This window comes from Myodes glareolus, chromosome 25 (genome assembly GCF_982192425.1).
Source record: "Myodes glareolus chromosome 25, mMyoGla1.1, whole genome shotgun sequence".
Classification (NCBI taxonomy): domain Eukaryota; kingdom Metazoa; phylum Chordata; class Mammalia; order Rodentia; family Cricetidae; genus Myodes; species Myodes glareolus.
Genome location: NC_142050.1, coordinates 26,807,194 through 26,813,822, shown reverse-complemented (window position 1 = coordinate 26,813,822; position 6,629 = coordinate 26,807,194). Strand labels below are relative to the sequence as shown.

The 6,629-nt window shown below is 47.4% G+C and overlaps 1 long non-coding RNA gene across 1 annotated transcript in view; it reads left to right on the top strand.

The window, feature by feature from the left end:
- The first annotated feature begins 2,114 nt into the window (after positions 1–2,114).
- The window catches only part of LOC146889691 (uncharacterized), an 11,294-nt gene continuing 6,779 nt past the window's right edge, over positions 2,115–6,629 (top strand). The window contains exon 1 of the long non-coding RNA XR_015000007.2: positions 2,115–2,318. This is a non-coding gene — a long non-coding RNA (uncharacterized LOC146889691). The remainder of the gene's footprint in view (positions 2,319–6,629) is intronic.

Here is a 6,629-nt window from a genome sequence, read left to right as displayed (position 1 = left end):
TCAGGGTAATTCTTCTCCCAAGGCATTCGTTCCGGATCACTAATGTCTGGTACATGAGATATCATTTTTGATTCAACATATTTAAACCTCATTTTTTCCCTCTAGACAAGACAAATTGAATTTGCAGCTTCCCATACGGGGTTTTGCGGAAAGATTGGTACTGGGATACACTGGGCTCCCAGGTTGATGTCGTCTGATTGGCCATGACAGTCTTTTCCCACTTCAGGGTATGAGGGAGTAATTGCAGTTACTCCAGCTGGGAGAAAGTATGCTCGGGCTTTTCTCCTCAGGGGGGAAAAACAATTCTTAACAGATGAATGAGTTTTTGGCATTCGTGTTTCTCTCCACTGCCTGGAGGGCCCTTCTGGAATAGAAGCCTCAGAGCAGTAAACATCTGACCATCCACTGAGCTCTTCTCATGGGCCGGGGAGGGCAGGGCTGTCCTATGTGCCCGGGATGATGCAGGGAAGGTAACGTGGATCCAGGTTGGATACAGGGGTGAGGTGAGAGGGGAGTAGATGACAGTCCTCAACAAGAGCAGCTCCTGTGTGTCAGCCTGTGTTTCCCCCTTCAAACCAGAGCTCCCCTCCCCACTCCAGGACTTATCCAGCTTGTCCGCTTGTCCCCCCCCTTTTTTTTTTGATGGTGACAAAACCCTAGCCCTAGTTATGGCTCCTGGCTGTCCTACCTTTAGAAGATAGATGGTCAAAGATGGTGAAAGATGTTCACCACAGCAGGGTGAACCAGAGGTGCTAATCCTGGTGCCTGCTGCAGTACAGGGCTCTGGCACGGAAGCTCCTGTACCCGCTGTGGCCAAGCCCAAGTGTTGCCCTCTTCTCATAGCTCTGGTCGGCACAGTATTTGGGTTTTTCTCTTTCTGAGCTATCAGAGTCCATGCCCTGCAGTACGAACTGGAGCTGGGGGGCTGGCCCTAACTAGCTTCGCGGCAGTAAAATCTAATCTTGTTAAATAAAGCCTGGCATAACGGACTCTTTGCCCATAGCTTCCTGCTGCCCAAGGCTACACAGCTCTGTGACCTTTAGCCAGTTGCTTAGCCTCTCTGAATCTGTGCTCATAGCTATAAAAAATGAATATAATACAAGTTGCTTTCCTCCACCCAGGTTATTGTAGGGGATCAGAACTAATGATGTGCATTAAAGTCCTTGATCGATGACAGGTGCAGCTCTGCTGTAAGGGAATCATTGTAATCACACCGTCTATTATAGAGAGACAAGAATAGCTATTTCTTAGCCAGGCTGTAGCCACACGACCAACTCTATTATGACGGATGAAGAAAAGAGCCCATCTTCCCAGTGGAAGAGCAACCCCAGACTAAACAGGAAGATCAAGAAATAACCCCAGATGAGAACAATGTGGAGGATTTAATAATAAGGCCCATTCAGGTATCGTCAATAACAAGAGCCCTCTTCAGGGACAGTGAGGTGGTTCAGTGGGTAAAGGGCTCGCACCACCAAACCTGGCAACCTGAGTTCTACCCCCAGGACCCACATGGTGGAAGAAAAAGACTGGCTTCTTCAAGCTGTCCTCTGATCTCCACATGTGCACACACTTGTGTACACACACACACACACACACACACACACACACACACACACACACGACGGAAATTTTAAACTGCTCTTCCTTCTTAATTAGAAAGAGTTGTCAGAATCAGGAACAATTGTTCCTCTCTTTCCTAACTCTGGGATCAAACATTATTTTATTTTTTAAGATCGGGTCTCCTGTAGCCCAGGTCCCTGAACTTCTTGTCTCCCATCTCTCAAGTGCGGAGCCTGCAGGTGTGCGTGACCACGCCCAGCTTCAAACGTCACCTATTTGATCCCGTCAGCTGGAGAGCTGGTTTCGGTATCCGAGTGAAAGTAATAGGTCAAAGTGAGTCACCTCCCTGCACAGGCTCAGGAAGACACTCAGGCAGGAACCATTACCCTCATGCTTTGGAACAAAAATCTTCTGTTTGCTTCTCATTCCAATTGGGATTGGCCCTGGTTTGACCAATCAGATTGTTATGCTCCTCTGGGCAGGGTGATTGGTTTCCGACAGTAGACAGGAAGTCCAAACAGACCAATGAGGGCCAGTCCGATGGATTTGGCTGGCGCAGTTAGGAAGGGCAGCTTTTCTCTCTCCTGGAAAGTTGTCAAAGCAAACATCAAATGCTTAGACGTTTTGGTTTTTTTTCTTTTTTTCTTTTTTGTAACTTCTAAGAGTACAACTAAAGTTTAAAGAAGCAGGGCCGAGAGAGGCAGTGACTCCCACTGACGTGGTGTGAGAGCTGAAGGGGACAGTCGAGGCAAGTCGAGGTAAGGTCTTAGTTACTTTTCTTTGGCCTGACAAAGTATCTGGCAAAAGCAACTTAAGCAAGGAATGGTTTCTTTGGCCTCAGGGTTCGAGGGTAGAATCCGCCATGGTGGTAGGCGCTTATGGCTTCTAGTGATATCGCAGCTCCAGCCAGGAAGCCGGGAGTGATGGTGCTCGGCTCGCTTTCTGTTCAGTCCCAGACCGCAGCCCATGGCCTGATGCCACCCACAGTTACGGTGGGTCTTCCTCTTCCACTAGTGTAATCTAGATCATTCCCTATAGGCTAACCTCATCTAGATAAACCCTCACAAAAACGCCCAGGACTCATCTCCCAAGTTGACAATATTCATCACCATATAGAATAATCAGGTTTAGGATTGGCTAGCTTGAGTGATTTCAGTGGGCCAGCATACACAAGAGTTTCCTAGCTGGTTATCTGGTATCTAATCCTGAGATTGTGGCCAGAGGGAGGCCCCGAGTATAAAAGCCCCGCCAGGAAGCGGGACCTGGTGACTCAGCCTTAAAATCCCACCTACCTGGGCAGCTAAGGTAGGAAGATTCCAAGTTCAAGGACTTTCTGGGGGTACAGAGTGAATTTAAGATTAACCTTGGTAATTTAATAAGATTATGACTCAATGTACAAAGTCAGAAAAGAGCTAGAGATGTGGTAGTTCTGTGGTGCAGAATTTGGCTGCTGGGGATTGGCTAGCATGAAGCCTTTGGCTGCTGGGGATTGGCTAGCGTGAAGCCCTGGGCTGCTGGGGATTGGCTAGCGTGGATGGGAGGGGAAGTGCAAAATAGAGGAAGTGGTTGGAGGCTTGTGCCCTGGGTTGGTTGGTTTTTGTTTGAACTGTTTGTTCTCTAAGAGAATCAGTTGTTCAAGGTGTCAAAGCCTCAGAAAATAAAAACCATGATGAACGCATCCAGGATGGCTGCTCATTCTCTAGGAGGCCAGTCTGGACTTGTTCACGGGGTAGCGGTGGAGTGTCCCAGCAGCAAGAGAGGACAAGCCTCTGGGTATGAACACTTTTCTGGCTTCTGTTGTTTATTGTTGGCCATTGCCCTGTGGGGTAGAGCATGTCACGTCTCCAAGCACACAGTCGGGATGGGAGGGGACTACACAGTGGGGACTGGAGTACACCTCGGAAGGGTTCTTTTCCTGGAACCTATCACTGCGGAACCTGCCTGTTAGGCCACTGGAGAAGTACGGTCCCTGGTGCTGGCTGCACCCTAAGGACATCCCCCTCCCATCTTAGGGATTTATATGCTGTGACCTTGACTACACTGCAGAAAAGAATTTCAGGATGGATCAGTCTGAAACAGAGTTGTGTTTATTCAGTAAAGTTGAGAATAAAGGAGAGCAAAAAATTAGATTTAAATGGAGCCAGAGAGGGTGAGTGAACGCAGACATTGTGACATACTTGTCTGTGATCCCAGCCTGTGTGAAATTGAGGCAGGAAAATTATAAATATAGGCCTAGGCTGTATAGCAAGACTCTGGCTCTAGAGAAGTAAACAGAACTTAAAAAGAAAAGGATGGTACTGTACACCCAAGGCAAGGCGTAGGTTCCGCTTTCTCAAGAGTGACCCTGAACGGCTAACCAACATCTCTATATATGCTGCATGGATTTTGATACAATAAAGGACAAGATTTTAAACTGCGTTTAAAGATAAAGTTAAAACAAATTAAGTTTGAAACAAAAGAGGGGCTGGAGATGTAGGTCAGTTAGTCGGGTGCTTGCTTAATGTACATGAAGCCCAGGATTCAAAGGCCAGAATTTTATCCCCGGCTCGGCACAAACCAGATGTGATAGCATATACCTGGAACCCCAGTGTAGAAGGAACAGCAGCACGCCCGGCTAGCTTTACCCGAAATAATTACACGAAAACTGTATTCTTTTAAACACTGCCTGGCCCATTGTCTCCAGCCCCTTAAATACCCCAACAAGCCAGCCCTTCACGTTACACCCCAGTCCTCCAAAAGCAGAGGCAAGAGAATCAGAAGTTCAAGACTGTTCTTGTCTATATCATAGCAACTTTGAGACCAGCCTGAGACATACAAAATCCTGTCTCAAAATATGGATGAATTGATTTTTCTCACCTTTACACATTGTGGGGTGCTTTGTAAAGTGCTTGGTTCAGTTTACAGGTAGGACAGGAGGGCTGATGGAGTGAGATCATCGCATGCACACATTCTGGCCTTAAGCAAGTATGGCTTCTTATAAAAGTCTTGTTTGACATCTTTCTCAGAGAAAGGCTTTGTCCCTGCAGGCTATCTCCTGTGATTTGTTGGTTGTGTTGATATTTTTGACTCTCAGCCAGGGAGAAGTATAACTGAGAGCCGGGGACGAGGGCTCCTTTCTCTTTCCATGCCCCCCTGCGTCTTCTCTGTCTTTCTGCCCTGCCTCGTACCCACAGCTTTCCGTCACGGGGCTGCTTCAAGTGTGAGATGAAGCAAAGTTTGCCTCTTGCTGAATTCTCCTGTTGATAGAATTTCCCTAATCTTGTCCACATGACAGAGGTTTGGAAACCACATCTGCCTTGGGATCGCCTAAGGGGACAAACTGTCCACAACTCTGCCTCCTCCCGTGCCTTCTTTGCCTTTAAACTTAATAGCCTGGATGCGAAGGGGGTGCATGGGAGTCAGTCGGACACCCATTTCAGCCACAGATGTTTGTTTTGTGCCAAGACCTATCCTAGAGGCTGGGGTTATGGAAGGAAGCAAAACAGGTCAAAAAGACAACCTTGACTTCTGGGAGCATACATGTGTATGCGGAACTATCAGTTAACAAAATATATGAATGTAGGGGAAGATGGACAGGGAAGGAGGGGATCAGTGACCAGGTTTAAAGAGCTCTTCAGGGCTGGCAAGGTAGTTCAGCAGGTGAAGCCCTTCCACTGCGTGCCTGACAACCTAGGGAGAAGGAGGGAACCAATGGGCCTTTGACCTCCACAGGCTTACTGTGTCATGTTTACACCACCCAAACTAACAATAAGCACACAATGGCAATAAAAAATTTTAAAAAGAATTATTAAAGAGCTCTTTACCCAAGTGATGCAGCCTTGGGCTGGTGACAAGGAGAGGAAGTCTGAGGCTGTGCCAATGATAGACCTAGTCATGAACCTGGAGACCACAGTACACGTATTGACCTACTGTGAGTGTGTGTCCTAGACCTTACCCTTAGGATGGTGATGTGGCCAGCATGTGCTTTTCCCAACAGCTGATGCTGTGCCCGGGGAACAGAGGATGGCTTGCCAATGGAAAACTGATGGGAATGCGGATGTGTGTTTGGGGCGGGAACGAGGTGGGTTCAGGTCAGGTATCCGTGGATTCATCTTGGCCTGGACATAGGACAGAGAGCTCAGGTCAGATCCTCCGATATGATTTATGGGGCAAACCTTAGGAGGCCTCTAGGCCTCTGTTCTATTATCCAATAACTGGGATGAACACTAAGACACCCTGCCATGTTCTGCCAAGGGTGGCAAGGATCACAAACCCTGCCTTCCTGAAGTATGGAGGGGGGAGGCCTGGTGTGCAGATCCATTTCAAGTATTTTATGACACAGTTTAATTCTACAAGAGAGAGGGAGCCAGGGTCTTGATTATCACAGGCCAATGTGGGGAAAGGCTATGTTTCCTATGCCTATGGTTTGTTCTACTTAGAGAAATCCATACATTTTATACACATATATACCCTGAGGGCAGGTGTTGCCTCAGGAATCCCTGAGTGTTTGTGTCTGTATGATTGGAGTGTGTATGTAGTATATGTATATGTGTGTGTATGTATATATATATATATATATATATATATGTTTGGAGTTGTATGTGTGTGTATGTGTGATGTGATGTGTGATTGTTGTATGTATATATGTGTGGTACATATATATATATATGTTTGGGGTATGTGTATGTGTTGTGGTGTGTGTGTGTGGTATATGAGTGTGTGTGTGTGTGTGTCTGTGTGTGTGTCTGTGTGTGTGTGTAGTGAGGTGCTGAGGAGGGGGGGGGTTCTGATCTGCAGTATTTCCCGGAGCCGTGTAACTGACAAGGTACACTGGTCTTTGTAAGGGAGTTTTTATCTGTGGTTTAGCAGCTGTCAGTACCAAGGGGAAGCCCAAAGATGGATGGCTCACACATCTTCTCATCAGGTCTTTTGGCCTGCCCTAGCCCATAATCTGCACAGCTCCCAAGTTTCAGGAAATTCCCTCGAGGGTAGGGTGAGTAGTGACCTGCTCTGGTACTGAGAACAGCTAAAGCACTCAGCATGGGGGTAGGGCGGAGCTTGCCCCAGGTTTTAACCACAACACCAGGGGT